General features: G+C 42.0%; 1 protein-coding gene and 1 long non-coding RNA gene across 5 annotated transcripts in view; one reads left to right on the top strand and one right to left on the bottom strand.

Annotated features, from left to right (window-relative positions):
- Positions 1 to 17,389, top strand: part of GCNT2 (glucosaminyl (N-acetyl) transferase 2 (I blood group)) — a 97,544-nt gene that overhangs the window by 68,496 nt on the left and 11,659 nt on the right. The window lies entirely within an intron of this gene.
- On the bottom strand, positions 5,752 to 10,168 carry LOC131513805 (uncharacterized). Its single transcript, XR_009262805.1, has 2 exons — positions 10,124 to 10,168; positions 5,752 to 5,805 (listed from the first exon to the last, which is right to left on the bottom strand). It is a non-coding gene; the product is annotated as an uncharacterized LOC131513805 (long non-coding RNA).

Here is a 17,389-nt window from a genome sequence, read left to right as displayed (position 1 = left end):
TCGAACCCACGAAGCGCGGGGTCATGAGCTGGGCTGAAGTCGGTTGCTTAACCTACTGAGCCACCCAGGTGCTCCCATCATTTCTTTTAATTAGGAGAAATGATCATTGTAATCCTCACGAGCAGAGGAAGAAAAGGAGGTTTAGAGAGACTGAAGTAATATGCTCATCTTTACACGGCTTGTCCAAGCAAAGCTGGGATCTAACCCTGGATTTGTGTGACCTGAAGTTTGAACTTGCACCAGCAAAGAAGGGAATAGTCATTTCATCTTTCCTGTATGTCTGAAGCAAATTCCCTGTAGAATCCCAGAAGGGAGACAGGACAGGGGAAGGGTGGGGAAAAAAATGAGGGGGGGCCATGGAGGTAAGTTCCAGCTGACCACTTTAAGCTGGAAATAAGTTAACAGGAATAGAGAGAGAGAGTGTCTGTGTGTGTGTGTGCGTGTGTTGGAACACAGTGAACACGCTGAGGCTTAGCAGGGCCACTGTGCTAACTGGAGTCATGGGAAGGTGTCCTTGCTGGAACTGATGGCCAACCCCACACAGGCTTCTGTGACAGCTTCCCCAGTCCCCATCTGGAACAGGCTTTGGTCTGGCTCTTCCTTCTGTGAACCAGTGGAAATGGCCAGTATTCTTACAAAAGGCTGGGGGGGGTGGGGGGGTGGGGGAGGAACAAGCAGGCTGAGACTTTGAACCTAGTCTCTGTGAAGTGTATCAAGACTTTGTCTTCACAGTGAATAGAAGTCTTCAAAAATTAGTAGAACATTTTGACATTTATATTTTTAGCAGTCAACAAATATTTATTTAGCCCTTAGTTGTACCAACTACTGTTCCATGGACCGAGAGTGCCTTTTGTAAGAAGACAGACATGACCTCAAGGAGTTTGTTTCCGGATTTAGAATTTTAGTATATTGGACTCATTTCCCCCCACTCCACCACTCAAAAAATGTGTTGTTGTTGTAGTTGTTTTTTTTCTTTTCCTGAATATCTGCCCCTGTTTTTAAAACATTTTTTTTAAGTTAGCTTTCTAAAAAACAGGAAATATATTCAAAAGGTGTCAGATCTCTTTATTTTGCACTCCGTCAGTTCCTGATAGATTGCTTCCTTATATATCCTTCCAGAGATATTTTACTACGTTTACAGACAATAAAATTAATGAAACATCATGCGTGGAAAACGGTACACATCCTTTTTCTCTTTAATTGAGGTAAAATTTGGCATAGGATTAGTTGCAGGTGTACAACATAATCATTTGATTTATGGACACACTACAAGGTGACCACCATAAGAAGTCTGGTTACCACCTGTCATTATGCAATTAACCCCCTTCACCCATCTTACCCACCCCCAGACCCCTTCCCTTCTGATAACCACCCATCTCTGTATTCTATGAGTTTTGTTTTGTCTGTTCATTTTTTTAATAGTATTTTGTCCATTTATTTATTTATTTATTTATGTATTTACAAGAAATCCCTACACCCAATGTGGGGCTCGAACTTACAAGCCCGAGATCAAGTCACATGCTCTACCGACTGAGCCACCCAGGTGCCCCCACATATACTCTTTTTATCCCACAAATACACAGACGAAGAAAAATGATCTTTATAGCAGGTCCCCTATTGTCTGTAAGCGAGAAACAAAGGACGACAGACACAATGTGTTCTTTATTTGCACAGATCATCTGCCGACATTTAGGAAGCTGCTTTTGACTTAAACGCTTTAGTTTTCCTTACTTTGAAGCGATTTGTCACCTGGATCCAAACAAGGGGTGGCGTAATCTTCGATAGTAAGGATTAGAGAAATGGCAGGTAAGATACCGCGTGGAGGTATAATTCCACAAGAGCTAGGCCAACACGTGGTATCAGTGAAGGAGAAGATAAAAGTATCAGAAAGACCTTGTAGAATTGGCAAGCCTCGGAGTTCCAGTCGGAATGTCATAGGGCAAAGTTCCTCCTTAAGAAATCTGGTTTCCGGGTAGCCCCGGGCCCATCATGCAGTCGCATCTGATTCCAAGAGAAAGCACCTGCTCCCAACGTGGATGCCTGCGGTTCGTTTCCATCTTACGTGCGCCTGCTTGGAGTTTCTCCCCCAACTTGGCGCCCCTCCAGCCCCGCTGTTAGTATTGCTGTTAGATTCCTGGCCTGCTCCCCTTTCGTGCAGTGGGCTTCTCCTGTCTTCATTTGATCTGGGCTGCTCCTTCGCTACTGGATTAGGGGGAAAGAAACATGGGTATAAGGAAATGAAAGGTTAAGAAAAGACAACAATAGAAAGAAACTGGAAACATTTCTCCAGGTGTCGCTCCCAGCAGATGTAAACACTGAGCTATTTAGAAGGTAGGTGTTCCCTACCCGAAAGGTTACCTACCTGGCCCTTAAATCTGGGCGTGGCCGGGTCACTCCCAGTGTTTTTCAAAGTATGCATTGTGTTCTCTGTACATCAGCCTAAGTTTAGAAATCAGTTTCTAGAACCACAAAGGATGCATTCAGTCATGCCGGGGACCGAGAATTATAAATATTGATGGACTGGTAGGATCATGTCTTAAAAATGTCATTAGAACAGTCAGTTCTACCATACAGCTATTTGTGTGTGTCTGCGGCCAGATGAAAATCCACACTGACACTTATTTGACCAATATGGAGGTGAATTCTGGTTGAAGGAAAAATTGTATAAATCAGAAACTTCCATGGGTTCCTATCCATATAACAGAATTTTAAAACGATGCTACGTTTGTATAGCCAGATCATAATATTAAATACGCGTAATAAATTTGGACATGATTTTTGAAATATTGTGTTGGTGGTTTGGGCCTTCTGGCTTGTGTTTCCTCATGGAGGAAACCTAGACCCTTTGAGGACCAGAAATTTGGGGGAAGATTGAAAATTTACAATTCACTCTGGCTCTTGAGTACCTAGACTGATGGATGAGTCTGGATCACAACGTGCTGAGTTCCTAGTAGAGAAACTTTAGACAGGTTGCATACAATCTACATAGTTGAGCTATGCCGAAGCTGTAGGCAGTTGAAGGATCATTTATGATGCTTCCGGTCATTGGTGATGCTATAATATTTGGATCATCTTTACTGGGGAATCTGTGCCCAAACATACTTTGCTCCCCACCCCCGTGAAGGAAAGAATGCAGAAACACTGCTCTCAGTTAGCTTTTAATTCCTAATCTCTAGAACAACATTCTGCAAGACAAAAGAAATTGGATTAAAGTATATATGAAGATTTAATTAAGTATAAATACCATTATGATTGGTAAACATTCACTAAGCTGAACTTAATGTGACTTTATTCGCGCACAAAGGATTAATACAGCATCCATTTTAGAAGTGGCAAGACCATTTTTTCCAATTTTCAACCTGGCATCATCTTGACCAAGACAAATATTTTCTAGAAGCAGCAGTTGCCTTTTTTTTTTTTTTAAACAAAAACATAGTATTGCATTTCAGTGACCCTTTAAGCAGTAAAATAAACTATTTTGTGTATCAAAGCCATAATAGATGTATAATCAATGTCAAAATTATCTTCTTAACCTAAATGTCTCAACTCTATTTCTCTGAACCACTACAACGGCATCTCCTTCCATCCCGCTTTGAGTCCAGGTGATACTCTGAAAAGGCTTTGGAGCCAGACAAACAGGGTTTAAGCCCTGGCTCCCCTTATTTGCTAACTATGTGCTGCTGGTTTTAGTGTCTCCTGACCCTCAGTTTACCCATCTGCGATGACGGGAATAACGTATAGCACTTAGTTCCCAGAGCAGTTATGAGTATTAAATAAGATAATGTATACAGTGCAGTGGTTCTCAGACGGACTCCCAGGATCTGCCTGTTGGAACACAGATAGCCGAGCCCTACCCATAGATTTTCTGATTCAGGAGGCCTGGGGCAAACCCCAGAATCTGTATTTCCAACAAACTCCCAGGTGACTTGATGCTTCTTGTCTAGGAAGCGCACTTTGAGAACCACTGGTGGAGACCATCTTTCACAGACACTGGCCCCTTTTTAGATTGGCAGCAAATGTTGGTTCTGTTCATTTCCATCAGAGGTTCTCCTTGACTGTGAAAAAAAGGCAGTCACCAGGGAAAAGGAAAGCGAGCCTATATAAGGAAAAGCGTGATGCTGGTTGCATTATAGTGGCTGTTATAAAAGTGATGTGCAAATAACCGACGTTTGGGAAGTACTCGTATTGAGCAAATATCCCCTGGACTCGGGAACGAGGCAAAACTGCTGATGAATTTTAGCTTTGCCCTTGTTAGCTTGGTGATCATGGGTAACCCTAACCTCAAACTCCTCATCTCTACCGTCATGGTAACAGCAGCTACTTCTCAGCCGTTCTGAGAAGGAAATGAAAAACTTGAGTGTAAAGTGAGAGGTTAAGAATTTGTCCACTTAGGGACGCCTGGGTGGCTCAGTGAATTGGGCATTCGACCCTGGATTTCGGCTCAGGTCACGATCCCGGGGTCGTGGGATCCAGCCCCATGTTGGGCTGTGCACTGAGCGAGGAGCCTGCTTGGGATTCCCTCTCTCTCCCTCTCCCTCTGCCCCTCTTCCTCACTCCCATGCTCTCTCTCTAAAATAAAAAAATAATAACAATAAAAAAAAAAAAGAGTTTGTCTACATGGTAACAAGAGGATCCTTAAATACAGATAAAGATAAAACTTAAATATATTCTTACCACAAAAGGGTCTACACTACAGTTCCACCACCATGTACCAGCTTAATTTGCTGGGATGGGTACTCATTCTTTCTAACTTTGATTTCCCTTAATGTTACTGGGTGTAATTTTTAAAACTACTAACACCGTTTACTGCATCCTCCCACCAACACTGTGAAGTATCCTCCGTGAGAAGCATTTCCTCGAAAATTCAAAGGATGTCGATAGCGTCTTCAGGACTTTATTTTTGCAATCACATCATGGGAAAGAAACGGGGATTGGGATTCATAGGTTGTTTTGTTTTCTTAAGCCATACCGTGAACCCGAAGGGACTTAAGGCAGTATTTATGTGGAACATAATATAATTTCTCAGGAAAGGAAATCAGCGCGGCAAGGACCTGAAAGAAATGAGAGCTTTTTCACAATCACTCTGTGCAGGTTTTTGCTGGCCCAGCCACATCCTTCCCATTTTGGGCGTTCAACTTCCTCAAAGTTAAAACAGACGTCGTCCCTCCTAGCTGCTTACACCGGGATAATGTATAAACTCTAACATGAAATTCACCAACACACGTCACCATAACCCTCTTGTGCCCACTGACCAGCTTTGACAAGTACCACACAAACTCAAAGCAAGAAAACACGATTTATAGAAAATCATGGAGTAGACTCCAGTTTTCAGAAATGAGTAAGCTGCTTCTTTTCAAAGGAAATATAACATTCCAATAGTCCAGGCTAAGGCTTTCTATGTATCCCATAATAATGATTTGCTGAAAAGTGAAACTCTTTGTATCCAACTTAAACTTTTAGGATATGTTACATCAACCAGACTACGTCTTCTTCCTCCTCCTCCTCCTCTTTTTCTTCATCTTCTGTTTCTTCTCCTTCTTCTTCTTTTGTTTCTTCTTCTTCTTCTTCTTCTTCTTCTTCTTCTTCTTCTTCTCCTCCTCCTCCTCCTCCTTCTTCTTCTTCTTCTTCTTCTTCTTCTTCTTCTCCTGTTTCTTCTGCTTCTGTTTCTTCTCCTCCTTCTTCTTCTTCTTCTTCTTCTTCTTCTTCTTCTTCTGTTTCTTTTTCTTCTGTTTCTTCTTCTTCTTCTTCTTCTTCTTCTTCTTCTTCTTTAATTTTTTTTAATGGACAAAGCTGAATCTACAAATTCTGTAAGCATTAGAAGCAAGAGTCAGAATAATGATTGCTAACAATGTCCATTCTCTTGGCCTTCCTCTTTCTGTAGGGAAGATGGGTAGAGAATGTTACTAAGAGTAGTAAGCTGATTGGTGACATAGACTGTTCATGGGCAGTGTTTAGAGATGCTTTTTTTCATCTCTTGTGGCTACTGTATACTGCTTCCTCTAGGAAAAAAAAAAAGGCCAAGTTGACCGTCTATTTTATGAGTCCCTGTATGTTTGACTTTGGAAATGACAAAAGGAAAAATTTTGCCTTCAGCTAAATCTTAATGTATTTTCCATCACAAGTCCTCGTAGAGCCTTCTCTGTTGGGTTTAATTATCTTGTTAATTTTTCACATATGTCATTTAATCTGAGATTCCCCAGGTTTCAAGCTTCTGAGCTTTGTGCGAGGTTTCTCTCATCTTGCAGGACAGTGTGGAGGGGAGAATACAGACTTAGGCATCCCAGCCTTGTCAGCTTGTAGGACACTAGCCGAATGACTTAACCAAACTGAGCCTCAGTTAATTTTGGTTTTAGGACATTGGAGACAGTTGCGAAGGTGTTTGGGAATTTATTAAAAAGTAAGAATTGTATATTGGGCAGTTCTGATTCAATTTCCCTCCCCCAAATACATAAGACATATATATGTCTTATGTATTCTCCAGATACATACATTTGTGTGTGTATATATATATGTATATATACATATGTATGTATATATATGTATATACACATACATATGTATATATCTGGAGAATAATGCATTTCACAGCATTGGCTATGACTTGCTAGTATTTCTCTTCAAAGATGTTTGTAGAAGAGCCGGAAGAATCTCTGGGTGGCCTCTAAGGATGAGGTCTTGGATGACCCCAAAAGACACTCAAGGATTAGAACACATAGGCTCTTCAGATTCCAGCCACTGAACCATGTAAGAAAGGCCAGTGACCTACATATGCACATTACAAAATTATCTTCTAGGTTCCAGCCTCTTGTCCTTGATTAACTGGACTTCAGTCACTTCATCTCTTAGAGCCTCGGTTTCCTTCTCTATAAAATGAGGAAATTGAACTGGGTGATCTCAAAAAAGTTTTCCTGCATTATTTTGCTTTAACTCTGGAGCATGCAGTGGAAGGAGTAAAAATTTTAGAGGCAGACAGGCTTAGGTTTCAGGTACCAGGTGTATGACCTTGAGCAGTTACGTTATCCTATGTGGGCTTCAATTTACTCATATGTAAAATGGAGACAATGCCGATGATTTACAAGATAATGGAGAATATTCCTCCCAGCTTGGCCATTGGTGATTCTATGACCAATTCCATCCCTACCCCCCGCCCTTCCAGTGGGATTACTGGAACAATGGCCTCTGAGCAGTGAATTTCTCTCCTTGTAGCAGTCACTGTGTTCTTGTCTAGATGCCAGCTACCACTCCTGCCATGACTTAATGAAACTCAGGCCAATCGCCTTAGGCAGTGGGGAGAAGTGATTTTTGTACCATAAAATTCTGACCACATGAAGATATTGGGTACCTAGTACTAACACAATATCCCCATTTGCCTGGCTGTTTTAATATAGCACATTTCTCCTTGTTTCTGGAGGGTATTTGGGGGGCGTGCCTATAAATGCTGAGCGAGACAGAGGCTGGGTCGTGTATGAACTGTGGGGGAGGGGAAGAGGCTCTCTGGAACCAGACTACTTGGCTTTGAGTGCAGCTTTGCAGATTCCTAGTGTATACAATGTGAGACCAATTATGTAATGACTCTGAATTTCAGTTTCTGTATTTGTAAAATGTGGACGATAATAGTACTACCGTTATAAGTAAATTACGTGTCATAATATCGGTTGCTGAAAATGCCGCATGGTGCCTAGTAAGTATTAAAAACTGTCAGGGTTTTTTTGTTTTGTTTTGTTTTTTGATTCCACCCAATTGTCCGCATTAAGAGACAACAGGCTCTGGGAGAAGGCAGTTTCCCAAGATGCAGAGGCTTCTGAGATTACTACCAAGGATCTGGAAGGTTTTCTAGAACGCAGACAAAGTGCGAGCAGGGGAGAGGCAGAGAGAGAGGGAGACACAGAATCTGAAGCAGGCTCCAGGCTCCAGGCTCCAAGTTGTCAGCACAGAGCCCGATGCGGGGCTGGAACTCACCAGCCGTGAAATCATGAGCTGAGCTGAAGTTGGACGCTCAACCGACTGAGCCACCCAGGTGCCCCACAACCGTTCTGTTTTTCACTTTCCATACAGTACTCAATCAATTACATGAGAGAGTCGACACTGTATTACGAATAAGTTTTCTGTTAGATGATCTTGCCCAACCGGAAGCAATATGAGTATTCTAAGCATATTTAAGGTAGTCTAGGGTAGGCTTTGAAGTCCCATAGGTTAGGTGTATTAAATGTATTTTGAACTTGATATTTTCAATTTACAGTGAGTTTATTGGGACTTAACCCCATTGTAAGTCAAGGATGATCTTTACATAGTGGGAATGTCACAAACTTAATTGGAAGAATAACAAAAACTGAATTCCACTTTTATTCCAGAAACACATATGACCGACTCACAAAACTTCCATTGTGAGTCCTTTCAGTCAGTCATACAAGAACAGCCTAATGAGCACGTCACAACATCCCAATATGATCTCTTATCAGAACTCATTCAGGGGGCACCTGGCTGGCTCAGTCAGTGGAGGATGGGACCCTTAATCCAGGTTATGAGTTCAAGCCCCACATTGGGCGTGGAGCCTACTGAAAATCAAACAAACAAAAAAACTCATACAGAAGAAGATTTGTCTGGATTTTGTAGATGACTTTAGAGTTTATCTTTTACTGGGCTCCTGGGTGGCTCAGTCGGTTGAGGGTCTGACTTTGGTTCACGGTTTGTGGGTTCGAGCCCAACACTGGGCTCTATGCTGACAGCAGAGAGCCCGCCTTGGATGCTCTGTCTCCCTCTCTCTCTGCCCCTCCCCCACTCACTCACACACACTCTCTATCTCTCAAAAATAAATAAACATTAAAAAAAAAGAGTTTGGGGCAGCTGGGTGGCTCAGTCGGTTAAGCATCTGGCTTCGGCTCAGATCGTGATCTCACGGTTCGTGAATTCGAGTCCTGAGTCAGGTTCTGTGCTGACAGCTCCGAGCCTGGAACCTGCTTCGGATTCTGTCCCCCTCTCTCTCTGCTCCTCTCCTGCTCATGCTCTGTCTCTGTCTCTCAAAAAATAAATAAACATTAAAAAAAAAAAAAAAGAGTGTATCTCTTACCATGAATTAAGTATATTAGTTATTGGTCTTGATCTAAATATGTCCATAATTCAGAGTTTCTAAAATACTGAAAATAACGATTGCACAAATGAAAACACCAGTATCAAGTCCTTAAGAATAGAGGCCTCAAAACCTCACAGCTGGATAACTCAAAACTGGCACTTCCATTCCTAAAACGACTCTGGGCGGAGGACGAGAGACAAGGGCAAGAAACTGAAGGGGCCAACGTTTCTTTGGCTCACGTTTTATTTTATCACCTTCCTACACATTCTATAACTTTCTTAAACCGAAAAAAACAGAGCACAAGCAGGGGCGGGGCAGAGAGAGAGGGAGACACAAAATCCGAAGCAGGTTCCAGGGTCCGAGCTGTCAGGACAGAGCCCGACGTGGGGCTCGAACCCACAAATCACGAGATCATGACCTGAGCCGAAGTCAGACGCTTAACCAACTGAGTCACCCAGGCGCCCCACTTTCTTAAACTTTTTATTGAACTTTTGCATATAAACAAAACTGCACTTATTAGAATTGACCACTGAACTCTCAAACTGATCCTTACCTGAGTAACCATCACAAGAACCCATGTTAGGCTAGTACTCCAAAAAACCCCGGTCACTTCCAAAAGTGACAACCATCCCCACCCCCATAAATTACTTCTGCCTTTCTTTGGGTTGCTGTGCTAATTGCAGCCCAGTGCTTTTTATCCAAATGTTCAGCTTCAGGAGATGTTTCCAGGAGAAATGCTAGGCCTACTCTGTGGCTTTCTGTATTTCTAAAAACAGCTGCAAACTCCATGGGGTGAGGGGGTGGCAGGGTAGGGGTGGGGGCAGGTCCTCCCCCACGTATCCGGGGCACATCCCAAGACTCTTCCTCCCGTGTTCCTTCTCTTTTGAAAGTTTGTTTAGATGTTTCTCATTTTTGCAGAAGACTACTGTAAACAGAAGAACTACTTGTCCCGTTCTGTATAAAAGATTAGGCTTGCTATAGATAAGCACTTAATTCTCAGAATTGGCAACCTGTATATACACCCCAGTACGTGCAGCAACAAATGCAACTTACCAGGGACCTTCAGCTCCTCTGGACCTGTCTTGGGTTGAAAATAGGGATTAAAATCAGACAAGAGTCCTAAACAGGCATGGTTTTTATTTGGCTGCTTTTACAAGGAATTGGAGGAAACGTTCTACCACTTGCAAATGAATTCTTGATGTACGTCCAACTGGGTGTAGCCTGGTGCCTTGTTTTGAAGGTGAAGAAGGCCCTGTGTCCTGGGCAAGATGAAAATTCATCTAATGGATTTGCTGAGAACCTCTTCCCAGACAACACAGCAATACAGGGCATGCTATACTCAGTTGATTTAATAGCAAATGACCCTGACGAGAAATCTTTATCATGTAAGGGAACGGAGCTCTAAACAAACACGTCTAAACAAATAGATCACAGAGACAATTACTGTACTTAATGTTCACATGCTACAAATAACAGAATCTCTCAAGTTTCTAGAATCTAATAAAACTTCAGTCCTAAGGTAACAGTTTTTTGAATTGATAAACCTTAGAAAGCAGTAAACACGTGCAAAGGGAATGCCTAGACTCATTTAAGGAAACCCAACCCATATATCTCAATGGTAAAAGCCACTTGTGTAGGGTTATTTGCAATCATTACCCAATATAGGTTAGTCAACTCGTTAATAGGTATGTTGAAGTCTTTTTTTTTTTTTTTAATGTTTTTACTTATTTTTGAGAGAGAGACTGAGCACGAGCAGGGGAGGGGCAGAGAGAGAGGGAGACACAATCTGAAGCAGGCTCCAGGTTCTGAGCTGTCAGCACAGAGTCCGATGTGGGGCTCGAACTCACGAACCACGAGATCATGACCTGAGCCGAAGTCAGATGCTTAACCGACTGAGCCACCCAGGTGCCCCGCTATGTTGAAATCTTAAGGTGACATGGAAATATTTATTTGTATAAGAAGATACTTTATGAAATAATGTTTTCTTTTTCTTTTTTTAAAAAAAAATCCCATGGTTAACATACATTGCTACATTAGTCTCAGGTGTACAACATAGTGATTCAACACTTCCGTACATCATCTGGTGCTCATCCCAAGTGCCCTCCTTAATCCCCATCCCCTATTTAATTCAACCCCCCCAAGCCCTGCTCCTCTGGTGACCATCACTTTGTTCTCAATAGTGAAGAGTCTGCTTCTTGATTTCTCTCTCTCTCTCTTTTTTTTTCCCTTTGCGCATTTGTTCTATTTCTTAAATTCCCCATGAGTGAAATCATTCAGTATTTGTCTTCCTCTGATTGACTTATTTCACTCAGTATTTCACCCTCCAGTTCCACCTTTGTCATGGCATATGGTAAGATTTCATTCTTTTTTATGGCTGAGTAATAATCCATCATATGTAGATATACCCGTTCATCAACTGATGGACGTTTGGACTGCTTCTGTAATTTGGCTTTATAAATAATGCTGCTATAAACACTGGGGTGCATAAATTAATGTGTTTGCATTTGGGGAGTAAATACCCGCTAGCAGAATTGCTAGATCATAAGGTAGTTCCATTTTTAACTCTTTGAGGACACTGTGCCAGTGTGCTTTCCCACCAACAGTGCAAGAGGGTTCCTTTTTCTCCATATCCTCACCAACACTTGTTGTTTCTTGTGAAATAATGTTTTTGTAATGGTTGTTACCAGTAGGTGTAGGATGGTGTGGTGTTTGGGTTTTGTGTTAACTTTTCAGTTTTGTTCTTTGTGCTTTTACGCATTATATGAATCCATTCCCATAACCAGGGTTCAATTTTTCACCAACGATAGGATAATATTTTTAAGAGGACAAGAAGGAAATATTCACAAGGCAAAGGTGCCACGATGACTAATTTTGGGCAGCTGGAACATAACTGGTCCCTTTGGAGTGTTCCGTACTTTTAGAGTCTCTAAAACTTTAACTTGCTTTCTTTGGTGAAAAAGAAAATCTCTCCTTACTGAGGCACAACGCTTGGCGTTTTAGAAGCTAAAAAATCTTATCCCTATGAAGGGATGTTCAACAAAATATTCTGTGAAAAACAGGTGCTCTCAACCCTGGCTACACCTTAAGATTATGGGGACGTGTTGAAAAACATTAAAGTCTGAGCCTTACCCCTGACCGCTGAAAATGGGAGACCAATTTAGGAATTCCCCCGAGGGTGGCGGGACAGCCAGGTGTGCGTGGACAGCGATGCATGATGAGGTGGGCAATGTGAAAGACGAGGTCTGGGAACACACTTTTACAGACTACGCGTTGACAGGGCCAGGTAGACAATATGAGTGAGTGAAGCATGGTGGGGAACAGGGCAGTAGGAGAATCCCTGGCTTCTCAAAGCCCCAGTGAATTGTTGTCGAGGGACACTGGCAATCTGAACTTCCGTGGGGAAATTTTTTTTTTCTTTTTCAGTGTTCAACCCACACTTCTGTGAGGGTCGAACCAAACAGGCCTACGATCGATCGCATGCGGCCTGTGAGCGGCCAGTTTGCTGTTTGTAGTCTGGGGACAAGATGGCAACAGTCCTTCCGCGTCACGGTCAGTATTCTGGCATCGCCCTGGCCTGAATGTGACCTATAATGTGGTCCGAGTGGCCTGAATGTGATCTATAATTTCGGTTCTGGGGAGCTCACTGGGGCGAGCTGCTTGATTAGCGGCCATCCAAAGCAGGAAATTAAAAATGCTAGTTGAGAGTCAAGCTTTTGGGAGAGGAGATAAATGTCAAACTGGATCCAGGGGGAGCAGAAGCAGAGGTAAAATGAGAAACGGAGCGAAGAGACAGAATTCTAGTAAGAGGTAGAATGGGCACCCACAGGAGAGGTTTGGGATGATGGCCAAGTGTGAATTTGCTTTCGTTTGTCGGGGATGAGTGGTTGGTGGGTTTAGCATCTCCAAGTGGCTTGAAAAAACAGACACAGGGCAGACAGTTCAAAGTAATCCGACACCTCCCCTCTTGAGGGGAGGGTTCTGGCTACTCGGAAAAATATTAATAAATATATAATTTCTGAATACTGTAGGCCAACAGCTCCAAGGACATCTCGTTCATAGCTATACCCTCAGCATCTATTCTAGAACATAGGAAGCATTCAGGAAAACTGAATAATTGGGTGAATTATCTTGAAACAAAATCAACAAGGTATTTAGCACATCCACACTCCTGGGTAATTCACTTAAATTTCCTAGGCTCTAGTTTACATGGCATGCCAATGAGAAGGAATATATTAAAATATTGAAACATACTAAAATTTCTAAAAGCCTTTTGAGTCTAAGATTCCGGTTTTTTTAAGGGCACCTGGGTGGCTCAGTCGGTTGAGCATCTGACTCTTGATTTTGGCTGAGGTCTTGATCCCAGGGTCCTGGGATCGAGTCCAGTGTAGGGCTGTGATAGCACAGAGCCTGCTTGAGATTCTCTCTCTCTCTCTCTCTCTCTCTCTCTGTCTCTCTCCCTCTCCCCCTCCCCCTCTCTCTCTGCCCTTCCCTCCAGTTTTTTCTCTCTCTCAAGATGGATAAATAAACATTAAAAAAAATAAAATAAAATTCTGTTTTGTTTTTTTTTTCCTTTACTCATTTCATCTTTTCCTTTTACAACCAAAAGTGAGTCAGTTTGTTGGCAATTATCTGAGCTGAATGCAGTGATGTTGTTTTAAGGATACTATGCCATTGTCTCAGACTGCAGAGCTCTAGAAAACATCCACCTGAAACAAAGCAAGATCTCTTTTAGTAAGTTTGTGTGTTACAGATCCTAAGTGATTAATGAACAACAACCAAAAATGTACCTTTTTATGGCTAAATATGACTGTAATTAACAATGAGACAAAAAGGCTACAAGTTACTTAACGGTATATTTCCCACTTACTAGATAATTTTCCATTTTGTTGTTGTTGTTGTTGTTGTTGTTGTTGTGAAAGTGAATCACCACTGAACACTGTGCATCTTTTTCTTTTGTTGCCTTATTCTTAAAATATTCACAAGTACAATTCCTAGGTCAGCAAAGCAGATAAGTCTCAGAAGTATGTAAATAAACTCATTAAAAATATAAAAGCAGTACCGTTGAAGAAAGTTTTATAAACTAAAAACTATATGGTCATTTTACATGCAAATATTTGTTCGTGATTTTATTAATAATGGACAATTTTGTGCTCTCAGTCAAGGGCAGTTTTGCCCTCTGGGGGACATTTGGCAACATCTGGAGACGTTTTGGGTTGTCATGGGGGTGGGGGGTGGGGAGTGGGGAGTAGGAGGCACAGGGATGGGGACTGCTTTGTAGCATCCGGTGGGTAAAGGCCAGGGATGCTGGTATATATACATCCTCCAGTGCACAAGAAAGTCCCCAGAGCCCAAATTATCCAGCCCAAATGTCAGTAGCGCCGAAGTTGGTAAACTTGCTTCTGGTTATAGTAAAGAAGCAATCTCTGCCACAGCTACCCTGTCCCCGTGATTTTAATAGATTATGTTTTCAACCATTTATTTAGTTAAGTATGCCAGGCACTGTGCTAAGCACAACACATACATTATTTTATTTAACATTAACAAAACCCCGTGAGGTTTTGAAGATTAGTGTGTGATGTCTTATAGAGATTGCCTAACTGTTCAAGGTCACCCGGCCAGTAATAGCAGAGATAAGGATTTGAAATGTTGACTCTGACCTGAGAGCCTGTGATGTTAATCATTATGTATAAATAATGTCAAAATAAACACCTTCATATATAAATACTTAAAAAATGATTTTCTTAGCTTATTGTGAAGCTATTGGTTTAAAGGGCCAAAGGGAACTGAGGGCGATGGTGACTTTCCCCACGTATTTCCAAAGTGATTTTCCAGAGTCATGCCGATTTACGGCACCACCATTAATTGTGAGAAAACCCTTGTCTGTACATTGGCATTAGCATTGACTTTTGACACTTAAAAACAAAATTTGGTAAGTTGAAAAGTATATATCTGAGCTTAAGGAGTAAGCAGTTGCTGGAATTGTTACCACATGGAGGTCTCGCAAAATGAGGCCAGCACTGCCTAAGAACAATAAGGAGAAAGTCAAGTCAATATAAATAAAGTTTGCATTTCAAAGAACCATGTTCATTTATTCAACAAATGCAGTTATTTGACTAATAATGGCTAAGCTCCAAGAAAAACAGTCTTGGTTACTCTGTAAACTTATCTCAAATCTTTTGTTTACATTAGCCTATGAAGAGCAAATCAAAGAATTGGATTTTATAGTTTAAGATGGTTCCTCTGATAATATCGGTGTATTCTGTTTGCCCTGTCCTAGAAATAATGCAAAATAGACCCTTCCTAGGACGCTTAGGAATGGAGGGTAGACTTTATCCATAATACCTCATAACTACCCTCCCAGAATCCTGCACAATAATAATCATAATCATAACAGCAGTAACAATAACACAGTCATCAAGTAAAGTGTTTTTATTTATGTTTTTTAAAAAAAAATTTAAGGTTTATTATTTATTTTGAGAGAGACAGAGACAGCAAGAGTGGGGGAGGGACAGAGAGAAAGGGAGACAGAAAATCCCAAGCAGCTTCCGCACTGTCATTATGGAGCCTGATGTGGGGCCCAAACTCATGAAACTGTGAGAAAGTGACGTGAGCTGAAACCAAGAGTTGGATGCTTAACCGACTGAGCCACCCAGGTTCCCCCAGTACAGTATCTTTAAAACAGCACTATTTCCCATTTAGTGGTTCCAGAAATCACTTGAGTCGGTTTTGACCAGAATTTTATTATGAAAAAATAACATAAAATAAACAAGTGCCTTACTTACATGTAATAAGCCTGAGTAATTTGTGAAACTTTCATTTACTTTACATATGTGTGTGTGCATATGATGATATATGATTGTTTTGGGGTGCCTGGGTGGCTTAGTTGATTAAGCATTTGACTCCTGATTTCTGCTCGTCACGATCTCACAGTTGTGAGTTCGAGCCCCCCTTTGGGTTCTGCGCTGACATCTTGGAGCGTGCTTGGGATTCTCTCTCCCCCCTCCCTGGCTTGTGCTCTCTCTCTCTCTGAAAATAAAATAAAATAGTTTTCCTGTAGATTGCAATCTAAAAGGTTGAAAAATCAGAGTGCCTGAGTGGCTCAGTGGGCTAAGCGTCCCACCTCTTGATTTTGGCTCAGGTCATGATCTCATGGTTGTGAGATCAAGCCTGGAGTCAGGCTCCGCACTGAGCTTGCTTGGGATTCTCTCTGTCCTTCTCCCTCTCTCTCTCCTGTGCTTACATGTGTGTGCGCTCTCTCTCTCTCTCTCTCTCAAAAAAATTAAATAAAATAAAATTCTAAAAAATGTGTAAAAGGTTGAACAACCACTGATGTGATCTATGCTTCATTTGAAAGAGAGACTATGTGGTGTTAAATGGTTTTCCAGCATACATAGCTGGTTAGCAACAAAGCTGGGATAATAATTAAGTTCCCCAATCCCAGCGGGAAGGCCAGTGTGTTCCATGGGGAGGGGGGTGGTAGATGATTATGCCTTGGGTCAATCTCTGGGAGAAAAACAGGAAATAGTTATGCTTAGTGGACACTTTTAGAAGAGAAGGAGCATCTGGACGTTGGCCCAAGTGATGGGATCAGTAGCTTTGGGGTCTCCATGTATGTTTTAAACCAAGGCCCCTTCAGTTACTGAATAGTGGTCACATGGCACATTTAGACCATTCAGTCTCTTGCTTGCCATTATCTCCTCAAAATAATAATCAAGCGATGCCTGCAAAGTATTCACATTGAGCTGATATTCGAGCTGTGGCCAGAAGTCTTGTTGAGGGTCTTATCACTTCCCGAAGCTAGTTGCACCAGTAGGACGGATGTGGAGAATAAGTGATTGGTGGCCACTTAAACAATTGCTGGGAGGCAAACTGAAGCTGGCTGGCCTTGGCTGAGAGAATTGAATAAGTACTTTTTGATATCAAGAGGTAGAACATGATTACACCTTAAAGTACAGTGGCTTGTTGGAAAACCAAGGTAGCAAGCAGGCCTGTCCTGTCGACACCCAAGCTAAGCGGCCATCCCTGAAGACCGAGTTGAGGGGCAACCCTTGACCATGGGCACTCATTGACCCTTTTAACATTGACTGAAAATCCCCGGTGGGCCAAATGCTGTGAAGTCAAGGCACGGTGCAGACTGGTCTTCTGTTCAACATGGCTTCTCCTCACACGGAGGAGGCTGATCATCTCCAAGGAAGTGACTTGAGAGGTCTTCTCAAACGCATGTATTCCTGGCCATGGGGACGAGTTTGTTAAATTAACCCAAGGATGGAAGGTACACAGTACGAGATTCCTTCCCAAGGGCAAAGTGTGAGGAAAGGG

Source organism: Neofelis nebulosa, chromosome 6, assembly GCF_028018385.1.
Source record: "Neofelis nebulosa isolate mNeoNeb1 chromosome 6, mNeoNeb1.pri, whole genome shotgun sequence".
Lineage (NCBI taxonomy): Eukaryota > Metazoa > Chordata > Mammalia > Carnivora > Felidae > Neofelis > Neofelis nebulosa.
The sequence above is the reverse complement of the archived record's forward strand: the minus strand, read 5'-3'. Positions and strand labels throughout refer to the sequence as shown.